This window comes from Peromyscus eremicus, chromosome 18, assembly GCF_949786415.1.
Source record: "Peromyscus eremicus chromosome 18, PerEre_H2_v1, whole genome shotgun sequence".
NCBI classification, from domain to species: Eukaryota; Metazoa; Chordata; class Mammalia; order Rodentia; family Cricetidae; genus Peromyscus; species Peromyscus eremicus.
Window position 1 is genome coordinate 33853513 of NC_081434.1, and position 16209 is coordinate 33869721.

Consider the following 16209-nt stretch of genomic DNA (forward strand, 5'->3'; position numbering starts at 1 on the left):
CAGCACTCTCTTTAGCTTGCTTGTGAAATGTGGGACCCCCCTAGCCTGGTAATTCAAGGGTTTCTCTCCAGTCACTGGGGCTGCTGGGAGGTGGCAGAACTGAGAAGAGGTGGGACCTAGTGAGAGACTTAAGTCACTAGGGATGGGCTATCAAAAAGGTGGCACTATTCATTCTTTCTCTCTTTCACACTGGGCCTCCACCAAGTGCCCTAACAAGAAGAGGGCAGCCAGTAACAGACTGAGACCACCCAAACTGGGAGCCGACACACATAAGTAGCTCAAGTATTCTGCAACAGTACCAGAGAGCTAACACAGTAATTATAAATGTGTTAATTTATAGTTAGATGGAGGTAACCTATATTAATGGAGAGTCCAACAGAAATGACATTAAGGTCTATAATACAGATCATGGTGAAGGACTCAGCAAAGGAGTGGGTGTGTGTTAAATTGTAATTACTATAACTTCAAGACCTGGACACCACATGTGCACGCGCGTGTGAGTGAGTGTGTGCGTGCGCACATTCGCGAGTGTGTTGGTTGGGGGGGTGTTCCCATATCAAAAAGCACCAATGATGAAAGCACATCAAGGAACGTGGGGTTAATTTGTGGGCCCCGTGAGCAGGAAGGGCAAGGGAAGCTTGAAGACTTCCTTGAAAGTGGAGCATAATGCTCAAAAAGCTGAGAAACTATACAGTCTCACCTCAGACTGATTTTCACCCTTCTCTGGAACACCTTCAAAGGACTGGTGAAGAAGATATGCCAGTAAGAATGTGCAGGTTCTGGGAGGCAGAGGCAGGAGAATCTCGGAGTTCAAGGCCAGCCTGGTCTACAGAGCAAGTTCCCGGACAGTCAGGGCTACACAGAGAAACCCTGTCTCAAAAAACAAGCCAACAAAAAAGAATGAGCAGGTTCAATCTCAGGATAACTGAGGTGGAAAGGCCCAGCGAAGCCTCTGGTATGTGGCTTCTGGAGGGGTTTCATATAAGTTACAACATGAGGATCCAGTTTCAAGTTCTGAGGAAGTTCAGATGCCAGCTGTTAAAATAAGATGTAGCACGAATCTGAAAATGTCTTATAATAATAATTCAAAAAAAAAAAAAACCAAAAAAAACAGAGCCACATATCGGGGTGAAAGCTGAAAGATCAGAGAAGCAGAACAGCTAGCCTACTAGTTTACCTCTATGAAATCCTCAGCCTCCGGAGAGTTCCTGTTTCTTCATGCCTTATATACTTTTCTATGTCCTGCCATATTACTTCCTTAGATTCAAGGCGTGTGTCACCACTGCCTGACCTCTATGTCTAATCTACTGGCTGGCTCTGTCCTCTGATCTCTGGCAAGCTTTAATGGGGAACACAATGTATCACCACAGTAAGGTCCTCCCCTTCAGCAGATACTGTTTATCATGACTTCTGCCCTCCACAGTGATCTGCAAGTATGCTCATTCGTTAACAGTCACTGTGTACCTCATGTATACAGATCTTATTTATATTAAGGACTAGGTAGAGAAAACAAAACAATACCATTGCCTTTGAGATGAAAAATAACACAACTATGACGACATTTGCTCAAACACCTCTGGGACCACAGAAGAGGCCACCTAACAGAACACACAGACAGCAGAAGCCGCCCAATAACTACCACGGGAAAGATGGACTAGTATCATCCCCAGCACCTGGGTTGGTAATGTCCTATTACTTTGACAAATGTATTAGACAGGCTATGATAAAAGGACAAATATCACACGTATAATTTTAACAGATTTTTCCATATTTTATTACATTTATTTATTTGTGTATGTGTGTATGTATGAACACAGGTATGGAGGTCAGAGGACAACTTGTATAAGTCGGTTCTCTCCCTCCACCACTGGATCTCTGGGATTGAACTCAGGTCATCAGTTTGGGTGGCAAGAACCTTTACCTACTGAGCCAGCTCATCAGCCCCAAGAATTTAATCTAATTGCTAACCAGGAACTGGAGGACTGAAAAAGAAAAAGAAAGAGACAAGTGATCACGGAAAATCAACACAGCTGAAGGAAACAAAGAGGAAGCAGCTGGAATTATTACAATTCGGAGCCTTGAAACAGAAACTGTAAAAACTGAACCTCTGAAAAGAGTCAGTTGTTCGCAGACGCCAGAAGCCAAGAGCTGCATGAAGGGGGCCCAGCAATGGCCACATGCCGATCCCTGAAGGGGCCATGCCTAGGTGATGCTCACTGTATCTAAGATGGCGAGGGCAGTGAACACACACACTGGGATCACAGAACACGCACACTGGGATCATGGGCTATGCTGCTCCTGCTAGGCCAGAGCTCCATGTGGGGGCAGTGTAAGGAAAGACGTGACCAGAACAATCTCTGCTCCCACAAGCTCCTCTTCCTTCACTCAGCTGTTCTTTCTCTAGGCAGAATGTAACAAAGGACTTCAGCAAAAGAGAAACAGTTTCAACACAGCCTGTAGGACCCCTGATCTACACAGCATCAACTTAGCATGTGTGTCTGGGGCCATGAAAACATGGATTAGCAGTCAGAACCACCTGATGATTTTATTTCTCCATTTACGTACTTATGGTAACACTATGCAAATATTTGGTTATAAAAGCCTACCTAGTTAGGAATGTTTGATATTTCTCTTGTGAATTCTGAAGTAATTACATAAATAATATATGCCAACATAAAGGTAACTACCTTAATAAAACCAAACTTAAAAAAATAACCTTTTCTACTTCATAGTAAAAACAAAGTATAGATCTTAGAAAACAAAATCAGAAATTCAAGAGCTGGAAGAAAGGCCTCAGTCTCAATTTGGCATCCACATGGGAACTGTACATTCCCATCTGTGCAGCATTCAGAGGTAAAGATTGATACGGATTAGTGGACAGCCGGACTGTTAAAATCTTAGATGAATCCTAGTCCATTACTTTTAAACATAAGTCACTGTCCCCTTAAACTAAGCCTTATTCACCTTTGTGTCCAAACTGGCTGAAAGGTTGTCTTTCTCTGTCAACATTTAATGTTTGTTGTTTTAAAAATACCTCATAAGGTATCACCAACTACAGATCACAGCATCACTGCACAAACTAGTGAGGAAAAAATGCTGTAAGTTAAAGTCCGTGTTTGTGGGTCCTTTCACAGTTTAGAAGTCAGTGAAGAAGTTGTCCTGTCCCCCCAATCAACTACTGCAGTGCTAAAGGAATATCACCTCAGGACAGGCTTATATGCAAAGGCAATCACAGACTGACTCACAGATACACCCCCTTATACACAGTCAAAGTTCATAACCCTCCAGTTCTGAGTTTAAATAAATGTCACCAATTAGCATGATTATAATCAGAACTCCAAGACAAGTGATTCAAGCGGGGTTCCACACAGTAAGTCAAGGGTTCCATGAAATGCTACCTACGTGAGCTATTTGAACTGAAAAATACAAGACACTGTTTCAGCTTGGCACATCTGAACAATGCTGAACCTCACAGAGCTAGGTGACCAAGCAGTTTTATGACAGCAACTCCCTGAAGACAGTAACCTCTAAGAAGGTGGCTCGTGCCAATGTAGTCCCAGCACTGGGAAGGCTGAGGCAAAAGATCACCCAGAGTGTGTTCCAGGACAGCTAGGGCTACACAGAGAAACTCTGTCTAGAAGAAGGGGGGGGGGGTAGCAGGAGTGGGGAGTGGGGTTCGGAGAGGCAGGCCAGTCTGGGCTACATAGTGAGTTTCAGGCCACCTGGACTCCAGACTGAATAAAACGTCAGCACCAACAACAGAAGGTACCTGGGAGTGGTAACAGGCCTGTAATCCCAGTACTCACAAGAGGGAGGCAGGAGGATCCAGAACTCAGAGCTAGTCTTGCTACAGAGCGAGCACCTACAGGCTGGCCAGGGGCTACCTGAGACCCTATCTCAACAACTTCTTTAGACTGCCACACTGGACCCCGGGGTAAAAGTATATTTTTGCTACATGTAACTTCTTTCCTGGGCGTAACTCTGAGGCTATTCCTGTTGTGTGGCTTTTCACTGCTTATCTGGAGTCTGTTCTATAAATATGCCCCATTTCCTTCTCACATTAGTACAGCCACTTACGTTAGCCTTCTCTGGGTTAACATTTACATGGTATTGTTTTACCTCTTTTCCTATAAAGTCTCCATTTATGCTTTTTTTATCCAGCTAAACTCATGCATGCTAAGTGTGTACTCCAACAATGAGCTACATCCCTAGCCCTAATCCTCCTTCTCAGGAAAGTGTTCCGTCCATCTGCATTAATTGTACATGCTGCCTACCATATTTTCCTACTTGCTGCTTGTCCCACTCTTTGACCTCTGTCTTCATTTTTTTGTACTAATAGCGTACTTTAGTGTTGTTACACATTTTATAAGCTTGTAATATCTTTTAGCATTAGTGATTACTGTAGAAGACACAAAAAATCTTTATTTCCCATCTTTTCTAAGGCTAACATCTTACTATATAGCCCAGGGTGGCCTTAAACTCACAATCCTTCCTCAGCCTCCCAAATGCTGAGATTACAGGCACGCATTAACACATACTAGGTTTACAGAACATTTAAATTGTACTGCGCACCAAAATTAATAGTAACTCATGCTTCTTTAAAGTTAATTGGCTGAGGCTAGGATTTAACTTTTGTTCTTTATAAAAAGCAGGGGATTGAAAAGATGGCTCAGTGGTTAGGAGTGCTTAGTGAGGGGGCTGGAGAAATGGCTTCGTGGTTAAGAGCACTGGCTGCTCCCACAGAGGACTCAGGTTCAGTCCCCAGCACCCACATGGCAGCTCCTAACTGTCTTTAACTCCAGTCCCAGGGGATCCAACACCCTCCACAGACATACATGCAAGCAAAACACCAACGCATATAAAATAAATAAATAAATCTAAAAAAAAAAAATGCTTAGTGATCCTACAAAGGAGCTGAATTCTGTTCCCACCACCCACATCAACTTCAGGGGACCCAGTGCCCTCTTCTTGACTCTGTGGGCACTCACGTGTGTGTGCATATACACACAGATACACACATACAAATATTTTTTAAAAAAATCAGAATTTCAACCAGGTATAAGGAGTCATAATTTTGAACAATCAGAAACATTAAGTACATATCAGTAACCTTATGAGTACTTAGCCAAAGTTATAGGTGACCATCTGTGCTGGTTGGGTTTGGTCAACTCGACACAAACTCAGGTTATCAACTGAGAAAAGGCCTCTATCAGAGTGGACTGCAAGCCAAGTCTATAGGGCATTTTCTTCATTAATGACTGCTGTAGGAGGGCCCAGCCTGCTATGTGTGGTCACGTCTGAGCAGGTGGTTTGGGGTTCTATAAGGAAGCAGGCTGAGCAAGCCATGGAGAGCAAGGCGGCATTCCTCCAAGACCTCTCCTGCAGTTCCTATCTCCAGGCTCCTGCCTTATTACTCTACTGTTTTCTGGAAATGCAAGATGAATTAAATCCTTTCCTTCCAAAATTGCTTTCAGTCAGTGTTTTATCACAACAATAGAAACCAAACACAGACACCACCAACTAGCAGGAAGGTACAGTTAAAGTACATATAACTTCAGATAAATATTCTAAGTAGAAACATGTTAAATTCATAAAATCACATACATGTATTTTTTAATCTTATTTCCTTTCTTTCCTTATTTCATGATATTTTTAATGATTTCTACTCTTATTTTGCTCGAGAATATGTCCTTCTAGAGTCAAGCACGGATCTCTGGCATAATGGTAGTTTCTTTGGTAGCAGGAAAACTTAACCAAGTGAAGTAGCAGTTTTCAACTCTACGATTAATTGTTCAATTTAGGGATCACAGTATGAGCTCCTGAATTTATTATTAATAATCAAAGAAATTTGAGTTATAATTAATGAATTAGAACACCTTTAAGGTTATTCTTTAATTGATTAATGGGAAAAAGTTGATCTACAACTTCTAACTTGGAAATTGATCGCCATACTCTGTTGTTCATCAATAAAGCAATTTATAATATTCTGTAAGTGAAATTATCTATCCTATCAGGCAAGTAAGAGAAGGAACAAAGTTGAAATGTCTGCTAAATAAAGCTTAAAGACAGGCATGGTGACTCATAGCGCAATTCCAACACTTGGGAGGCTGAGGCAGAAGGGTTGCCATGACTTCAGGGCTGGTCTGTGCTAAATGGTAAGTTCCAGGCCATCATGGACTACAGAACGCTATTCTGCCTCAAAAAATAAGCAAACAAACAAAAACTAAATTAAACCTTTACAGTGACTAGTTCAGAGAACGACAGACCTAGATTTATCAATGAGAAGCATGGGTTTAAGAATGTATACGTCACGGCTGGGGTAAAGCACTCAGTGGTAACTTTGCTGAGCAAATGCGGAGATCTGAGTTTGGACCCCCAGTACCCACGTAAAAGCCAGCTGCAGAAGCAGGCATCTGTAACCCTAGTGATGAGGATGCAGAGACAGGGTGACCAAAATCAGAGATCTCCTCCCCAGAAGTAAAGTGGAGAGGGTAAGTGAGTTAGAAACCAAATGTCAACTTCTGGTCACGCACGCACGCACGCACGCACGCGCACACACGCGCGCGCGCAAATATGTATATCAAGGGACACTGGTTCACAGCTGGGTGGTGGCGGCGCACGCCTTTAATCCCAGCACTCAGGAGGCAGAGGCAGGCCATCTCTGTGGGTTTGAGGCCAGCCTGGTCTACAGAGCAAGTTCCAGGAAAGGCTGCAAAGCTACACAGAGAAACTCTGTCTCAAAAAACCAAAAACCCAAAAAGATCTGCCTGTGTGAGAAATCACTGAAATGTCATTCTTTTTATGTGGCTATCTATTCCCGAGTACCTTGTGACTAGACTTGGAAATGACAAGAACACTCCTCCTTTCAAAGGTAGGGAAGAGGTCCCCCTGAGGTCAGGAGCGTCTCCCGTGGCTCTGTAGTTAAACTGTGTTAACTTGCTCTGCTCTAGGAGGGAAGCAATCAGGACAGATCAATGTGCTCGGCAGGGCTTAGTCAGCTGCTCCAGAGTAGGCAGCCAGCAAAACAGCTTTGCAGCCTTCTCTGGGCACCGTGCCTCAGAAATCTGAGTGCAAGCCAATCCCATTACTGCTTATTCCTGAAGGCTATTTTCCACTCCTCACTTACTAAGAAAAAAATAGAAAATAGCCGCCTTTTATATTCCAGTTGTGGAAGTATTTCATGCTTTAATATGCACTCGAAAACAAAGTGTTTTGACACCTCTGTATAAAGCCATTGCACTTGGTCAAGAGTCCAAGGGTCTACCCTAGAAACACCAGCTGAAGGAAATATATGAGGACGCCTATCACCCCTCCATCCCCCCCCAAAAAAATTTCAGAAGGCTGCTGGAAAGGATCAGAAGAGCCTCCAACTCCTAGGTAACTACAGAGTCCTTCAAAAACAAAACAACAAAAAGCAGCATGGATGTAAAGGGTTACCACAGGTGCTAGACCCGACAAGGTGCACTAACTACAAAATCAATGTATCACTCCAATTCTGTTATAAAATCTATGTTAAAGTCTTTTGACAAAGTACTTCACTCTTACCATTAACGTTCTTCTAAGTTAGAATCCAAGAGAAATATGCTCAAGATAAGAATTTGGTGAGGCCAGGTGGTGATGGGGCATGCCTTTAATCCCAGCACGTGGGAGGCAGAACCAGGCTGCTATCTGTGAGTTCAAGGCCAGCCTGGACTACAGAGTGAGTTCCAGGAAAGGTGCCAAAGCTACATAGAGAAACTCTGTCTCGAAACCACCACCCCCCCCAAAAAAAGAAACAAAAAGAAAAAGAATTTAGTGAACAGATTAACTTAGGACCAGCCTAATCTAGTTAGTAGTTCAGGGAAACACATTTGGGGGGAGGGAGAGGGAGGAAAGAGGGAGGGGGAGAGAGAGAGAGAGAGAGAGAGAGAGAGAGAGAGAGAGAGAGAGAGAGAGAGAGAGCCTAAACCTTTTAACATAAAGCATTCAAATGCGCTTACCAGTCCATTCCTAGATGAAAGCCTGGATCCCCCATAAAAATTCCTTATATAAATAAACCACACACCAACAAACACCATTTCTAGCTGGTTTCATTACAAGTGAAGGCAAACTTGAAAACAGGCGTGAAGCAACCACGGCCAACTCACGTGGATATTTATAACCTCTCCAGACTCTTAGTTCTCTTCCTCACATCGAATGCCAAGCCTTTTCTCACAGAAGTTACTCTTTATGCATTAACGTTTCATTAGTTTAGGTAGTGTCTGATTAAACTATGTAAATATAATCATAAGTAAAGCTGACAAACTGATGGGAAAAAAAATTCAGGCCAAACTAGACAGAAGTCTCTCCAGGGGTTAGCACTGAACACGCCAGGGCCACCAGACTTATGGAGGAAAAGCCACACACTAGACTAGAGACTGTCGGAAGAGTTTCTCCCACACCTCACTCACATCAATATTTTTATTCCCTTATTTCTATATGAATGCATGTAGGTAAGAGAACAACTACGGATGTCCTCGCCTCCCACCACGTGTTTCACGGACTGAACTCAGGCCACCAGCTTGACAGCAAGGCTCTTCACCACTGAGTCGTCTATCTCACTAGCCCTTACTCATTTCTAAAGCAATGCCCCCAGTGACCACTGCACTTTGTCACTAATGCCACCTAAAATACTTAAAACTATTAAACATGTGACAAATCTCTTAACTGAAGAACAAGCTTAATTTAAACTTTCTAATGCAATGCTGATAAACAGTAATAAAGATCCTTGCAATTTTAAATGATATAATGGAAAAGGGGTAAACAGGAAAAAATCCAATATTATTTGCAATTACAATGTTCCTATCTGTCCATCATCTTTAATATAATAAATACATTTCACATGAGATTTCTTTTTCAAAAAATAAATTCACTTATGAATCTCAAAAGCTTTCTTATGCTTATGCTTACAATTATCTTTGAAATATGGTATTTACTAAGATTTACTGCTTATCATATAAATAAAAAATAATGTAAGTCTGATCTGATGTTACAAAATCAGCTTCTGTCTTTATCGTGTTGTCTGATATAATTGTTTTTAAAAGAGCGTGATTTAAATGTGATCAGATATAAGCCAATGGGTTCACAAGCACATACATGGAAACAAAAATCTAAGCACAACACCAAGGTTCTCCAGCACTCATGAGCAGTAAGACCAGAGGTGTTTTACTTTATGCAAATATTAGAAGAAAAACCATCATTTAATCACAGTGACAATACTCAATTAAACAGATCTCAAAAGTGCTTGAATCATGAAAATGCCTCCCAAAGAGTCCAAAGTCAACCTCTTTTTGTGGTTCTAACTGCTTTCAAAAACACAGATTTTTTTTAAGCAAAGAGAAAATATGACCTTTTTCTCCTGATACACAGACTTCACCCTTTTTTAAAAAATTAAGCCTAGGCATGGGAAAGTAACAGCATCTCCTTGCTTTGGGCATCTCTTTCTAAGCTTAAACTAGAGCTCTGATACGTATTTACCTTCTATGTAAGCATTTCATCATCATCCCTTTTTTCTCAATATCCCCAGTGTTATAAAATATAGAAAAAGGTTTCTACTCTTGTTTATTCTTTCCTGTAATCAGAAGAATTAAATGCAATGACATTTTCAAAAGATGCTATGAACCTGGAAAAAATAATATTAATGTGTACTATCCTGACGCTTGACCCAAAACAATATACCAAAGACAACAAAATCAATCTCAGTCTTGGACTATAGGCAATATTCTTGAGTTAACCAGACAACTTCCAGGATACACAGCAGTCACCATAGCCTTCAAGAGTTATTTAAAAGTTTATGGGAAATTATTAGTATTTAGAGCCATCAACAGACAATTTTTCTCTCAATAAGTGGGAATGGAGTTGAGGTACTCTAAATATTGTTATAGTCTTCAGAAGTATGATGGAAAACTAAGTTTCCGCAGCGTCACTGTGTAAATGAGAAGGGCTGTATTCTGAGGAGAGAACAGAGTGCTGGGGATCAAGAAGAGGTGACCAGATATTAAAAAGGCACAGCAGAACAGAGGTGGCACACAGAAAAGTTGCAAACAGTCCCAGCTCCAACATGGGTTCCCAGTGGGTAGAAGCTGAGGCTGCAACCACAAGGTCTGTTGCTGGAGACTAGCTACTCCAGGTACCTGAACACTAGATAACAGTCACAAGCCAGGGAGCCCGCCACAGTATCTGGATGGGAGAAGTCACAAAAGAAACAGTTATGGATGAGGAAGGGTGAGACGTGAACCAGCTCAAATCTTTAAGCAGCAGAGAGCCCAGGCTATGGAGGACGAGGTGTTGGTGGCCCTGCCCTCTGTGGTAAGCAGCAAAACCCATGGCCTGGCGATTAGTGGAGATGGAGAGCTCTGTGCTTGCTCTGGGCTTGGCTCACGAGGCCGTATCTGCTAGATTCCTTAATTTCCATAGCTCCCTTCCTCCTGCAGTGTCTGAAAGCCGTGGGATGGGCAGGCAGAGCTCAGATCCCTCAGCTCTCTCCGTCCAGTGCAGAATCTGTGCTGTTTACCTTACCACCTCCCTGACATACTCACCATCACTCAGGTGGGATGCGGGCCACCCCCAGGCAGACCAACTGGAGGGTCTCTGGAGTGTGCAAGAATCTGATGGCCAACAGGCCAGAAAGCTCCTGTGAGCCTGCAGTGGGAAGTGTCTACAGCGGACGGAGCAGTGACGCTGGCAGCATCCCCTCGATGGCCCAGCCCTCAGACCACACAGCACCAACCTCTACCTACAATGAGTACAAAGCGCAAAGGCACCAGACTGCAGCAACAACCCAGTCTGTCCCCAGTTCCCAGTCACGGCTTACTCCAACGCTAGAGGATTTGGAAGAAAAGGTCTTTAATCGCTTGTCTTCCTTTTGCTATAATTTTAGCATTTCAATTTTTGTTTGTATATTGTTTTTATTTTTGAGAATTTCGTGTTTTTATTATACTCTTTTCTCTTCCTCACTTTCCCACTCTCCCAACTTCATGTTCTTTCTCTCTTAAAAACAGAACAACAAACGTGGAGAACGCTTTGTGCTGGTTGACTACTCCTGAACACGGGCCTGCCTGGAGTGCGGCTGACAGCCAGGCTATCTCCTCTGAGGGAGACTGACTTCTCTCCAGCTACACTCCACTTCTCTGACAGTGCCTTTGAAACCTCTCACCATTCTCTTCTGCTTCCTCAACTGCGCCTCTGTTCTTTTTCTTCTTTTCCTTAACTGTATCACTTTCCTCTCCTTTGATCGACTTTTATAATAAATTTTTAACATCAGAGCTTATTTTGCATTATTTTTGACATTTCCTTTCCTATGGTTATGGGTAGAGTGATAAGTGACTTTATTTTTACAATATTTCTGTATCAGGTTTCTTTTTGTTGTTACTGTGATTGTGGTTGTTTTTCCTCCTTTCTGAGGAGGACTGAGGACTGAGTCCTTCTGAGAGGATGCTATCTAAGATCTGTCTTAGTTACTGTTCTTTTGCTGTGAAGAGACAGCATGACCAATGCAACTTATAAAAGGAAGCATTTAATTAGGGGCTTACTTATAGCTTCAGAAGGTGAATCCATGCTATCAGGTCTGAGAACATGGCAACGGGCAGGCATGGTGCTGGGGCAGTAACAGAGAGCTTACATGTGATCCACAAGCGGGGGTGGGGGGGGTGGGGGTACTTACAGACAGACAAGACCAACAGACAGACAGAGACTATGACTGGGCCTGGTAGGAGCTTTTGAAACTTCAAAAAGCCCACCCCTAGTGACACACTTCCTTTGACAAGGCCACACCTCCCAATCCTTCCCAAAACAGTTCCACCAACTAGGGACCAAGAAACCCAAATATGAACCTACGGGGACCATTCTCATTCGAAACCCACAACAAGACCACAATATAAAATGGAAAAGATATATATTTCAACATATGCATAAATCACAACACAAAAAAGGTGATAAAAATGAAAAAGCAACGAAATCTTACACCTACAAAGATTCTTTAACCCAAGAGTACTGAAATAGATGAACTATCAGACAAAGAATTCTAAAGTTTAAAAAAGACTCATAAACCAATAAATGAAGTAAAGATGTCAATACATGACTGAGATGAAAAATTTAACAATTTGGATGAGATAGTCAACAAAGAGGGAGGTTCTGCAGGGAAAATATGAAATCAATAAATCAATCTGAAACTCAGTTTAAGGCACCATCAATTAACTAGACCTTGTAGAATAAAGAGTTCCAGGGATGGACAAAAGGTGGAGGAATTTTAACACGGAAACATAAATAGGAAGGGGGGGCAGGGAGACGGAGAGGAGATGGGGAAGGAGAGGGAGACAGTGAGCATAAGAGTGGACAAGAAAGCAAGTGAGCAGTAAGGGCACAACATTCAAGACCAAGGCATTCGGGACAACATAAAGAAAACAAACCTGCCGATCAGTAATGGGTAACAGTGAATTAAAGATGCGGACTAGCAGCTCAGTAAATCTAGTCAATGAAACAAAAGCAGAAAATGTCAGAAACCTCAGGAATGAAACAGATCTCCAAATCCAGAGGTATTTAACCCCCCTGTGTCCTCCTGTAAATGCCAAGAGAACAGGACAAGAAAGAACGCTGAAAGCCACAAGTAAGAAGTGTCAAATTCCTTATAAAAGCAAACAATCAGAACGCCTCTCAGCAGAATCCCAGGGCCAGGAGGGCGTGGACCGACGTTATTTCAAGCCATGAACTAAACTGTCACCCATACTATATCAGACAAAGGCAACCTTTAAAATGAAAGGAGAAACCGACCTTCCATGAGTGTAAAGTAGTTCACGACCATCGAGCCAGCATTCGAGTGCTGAGGAAATAATAAGCTGCATTGGGTTGGGGAGGGGGAAAAAATCAAACATTATTAATAATGTAAGGCAGCCAAGTTCTAAGGTAAAGAAGAAAGAAATAGGCACAAAGTTTGACTAATGACTCTAATGTAAATGGTCTTTACACTCCAATTAAAAGACAAAGACTGCTAACTGAACTGCCAGCAAAGTCTTTTGATGTCACTAAAAAAACCTCGGCCCACTGGCAAAGATACTCAGACCAAAAGTGAAAGGAGAGGAAATATCAGAGGCAAATGAAAACTAAAAGTAAGCACAATAACTATACTGCTATCCTTCAAGGCAACTTCAAAGGCAAACTAAGTCAGAAGAGCTAAAGGTCACTATTAATGACAGGAATACTCCACTAAGAAGATACAATGACTGTGGATACATATGCACTGAGTATCAGCATACCCAGTTTTTTTTTGTTTTTGTTTTTTTTTTTTTCCTGGTTTTTTGAGACAGGGTTTCTCTGTGTAGCTTTGCGCCTTTCCTGGGACTCACTTTGTAGACCAGGCTGGCCTCGAACTCACAGAGATCCGCCTGCCTCTGCCTCCCAAGTGCTGGGATTAAAGGCATGAGCCACCACTGCCCGGCCAATACCCAGTTTTATAAGACAAACATTACTGGACACAGAAGGACATATAGGTCCATATACAGTAATGTAGGTGACTTCAATACCACACTCTCCTCAAAAGACAGATCAAGACAGACTGAAAAAACAACAGAAAATTTCAGTTAAAACTAGAGCACATGCCAAAACGTTAACTGACGACCTATAGGATATTCCACCCCAAAGCTGAAGAATATACATTCTTCACAGCAGCCCATGGAACCTTCTCCAAAATAGATCCTACCTTAGGCCATAAAGCAAGTCTTCAAATATAAAAGGAATGACATATTTGTCATCAGGTTATAAGGGATAAGAATAAAAGTCAGTAGCAGGAGTAGCGATACAAATATCATGAGAAATTAACAATAAAATGTCTGAATGATCAGTAGGAGAATAACAAAATCAAGAGAGAATTTACAAAATCCTAAAAAAAGCAAGAGCTACACAGAGGAACCTTGACCCCAAAAAACAAAATTAATACATAAACGAGGATGGGCAGGAGGGAGCTAATGTATGAAAATGTCATCATGAGGCCAGGTGCGGTGGAGCACACCTTTAGTCCCAGAAGAGCCAGGCAGATCTCTGAGTTCAAGGCCAGCCTGGTCTACAAAGCGAATTCCAGGCAGCCAGGACTACACAGAGTCCCTGGTCTTGAAAAAAACAAAAGAAAAACTATGTCGTCATGAAACACATTATGGGGTAGGTGAAAATAGCTCAGAGGGGTTTTTTTTACACTTACACTTACACACACACACAGACATACACACTCACACACACCACCACCTACTATCAAGCTTGACAACCTGAATTTGATCCTCAAAACCTGGAGTGGAAAGAACTGATTCCTCAAACTGTCCTCATATACATGGCACTTGCCACTCCAGGCAAACTCTCCCAAACTAAATAGAAAATAAATAAATAAATAAATAAATAAATAAATAAATAAATAAATGGAATCCATTATTTTGTACAATTAATACGTTAATAATTTTTGCTTAAATTGAAGAACTTCCTCAGTCACCGATTTCTCTTGAAACAGTACCTACAAATTCAAAGAAAAAGGCATTTCAAGTATAAGTTCAGGTAAAACACATTCTAAGTACTGTAAGGTCTGGTGTCATTCAAAGTAATAAAATACGACTTAAGCAGTAGAGAGGTGAACAAAGGAACTTTTCCTCTTACAAATTTCCAGTAGTCACTCTAAAAAACGTGATCTCTCTGGGGGTGCTAGCGTTAGCACTATCAAAGAAATGATTTCTAGTCCCTTCTCAGTGTCTTTGGTAACGGGGAAAGCAGCTGAGCAGTATTATATGCCAGAGTGTTCGAGATGACATTGCTGAAATTAGCCTCATTTTATTCATAAGAAACTTACCAAGCAAAGAGTTAAAAATCCGGAACAAGTTACAGCAAGTTAGCAGAGAAGCCACTTGAAACCCAAGTAGTTTAAAAACGATTGTCCAGACTCTCAACCACTCCATAGTATAATCCAGAATAGAATGAGCACATGCCTTTGCTCACAAGCATGAACAAACATGAATCAGTTGGGCCCTTCATAACTTTTTCTTTCTGCTGGGAGTTATAAAAATCAGCATAGTTCAGGCATGGTGGTGGCACTTGCCTTTAATCCCAGCACATGGCAAGTTTCTAAGTATCTCTCATTACTAACCATACATCCTGAGCGCCTTGGAGAAGGAAGACATTGCTGGAGGGACCATATAAGTATTAGACAAAAAGACAGAAAAGGAGTAACTTTAAATAAAACAAAACAAAAACCAAACACTTCCCTGAAATAACTTGTATTTAAGAGACACAGTACATTCACTGCTTAGTATATTTTGTAAATGTAACCAAATTAGGCTGTATTAGTCAAGGTTCTGGAGCAGAACTTTTAGAATGAATCTCTCTTTATATATATTGAAAGGGGATTCATTAGAATGAATTACTGGCTGCTGTCCAGATAATCCAACAATGGCTGCCTATGAACAGAAAATCTAAGAATCCAGAAGTTGCTCAGTCCACAAGGCGGGACGTCTCAGCTGATCTTCAGTAGAGGTTGAATCTGAAGAAGTAGGTTGTAATGCCAGTGAAGGAATGGACTTGCAGGCAAGGGAGGACAAGCAGGAAGAGCAAAAGCTTCCTTCTTCCATGTCCTTCTATAGGCTTCTAGCAGAAGGTGTGGCCCAGATTAAAGGTGTGTCTTCCTGCCTCATGATCTAGATTAAAGGTCTGTCCTCTTACCTCAAAGATCTGGATTAGAAGTGGATCTTCCTACTTCAAATTAATCGAAAATCCCTCATAGGTATATCCTCCATTTGGGGGTTTTAGTCCCAAATGTAAGTTGACAAGCAAGAATAGCCATCACATAGCCCAAAATACATGTGACAAAATTATAACGTATTTCAGGTAGTAGTATTACCAGAGAGAGATGATTCGAAACTGTGTATTAATTACTTGATTTGATTGCCATGAAAACTTTCTTTGTTATTGCTCTTCCCATTTTCCAGGAGGAAAGACATTCCAAATCAAAGAATGTGCCTGAGATTACAATCATAAGTTAGGAGACCTTACCACATCCAAACAAAGTCTATACAGACCTAAGTGAATTTATCCAATGACAGTCAATTCCAGAAAAGAAATCTGGTGAGTGACTACTACAGGGCAGAAAAGGCCCGTGATAGTGTGCAACTCCAGAGGACCCAATTTCATTGTGCTCTAAAGCAAAGATGAGGGGATCTTTGCAAG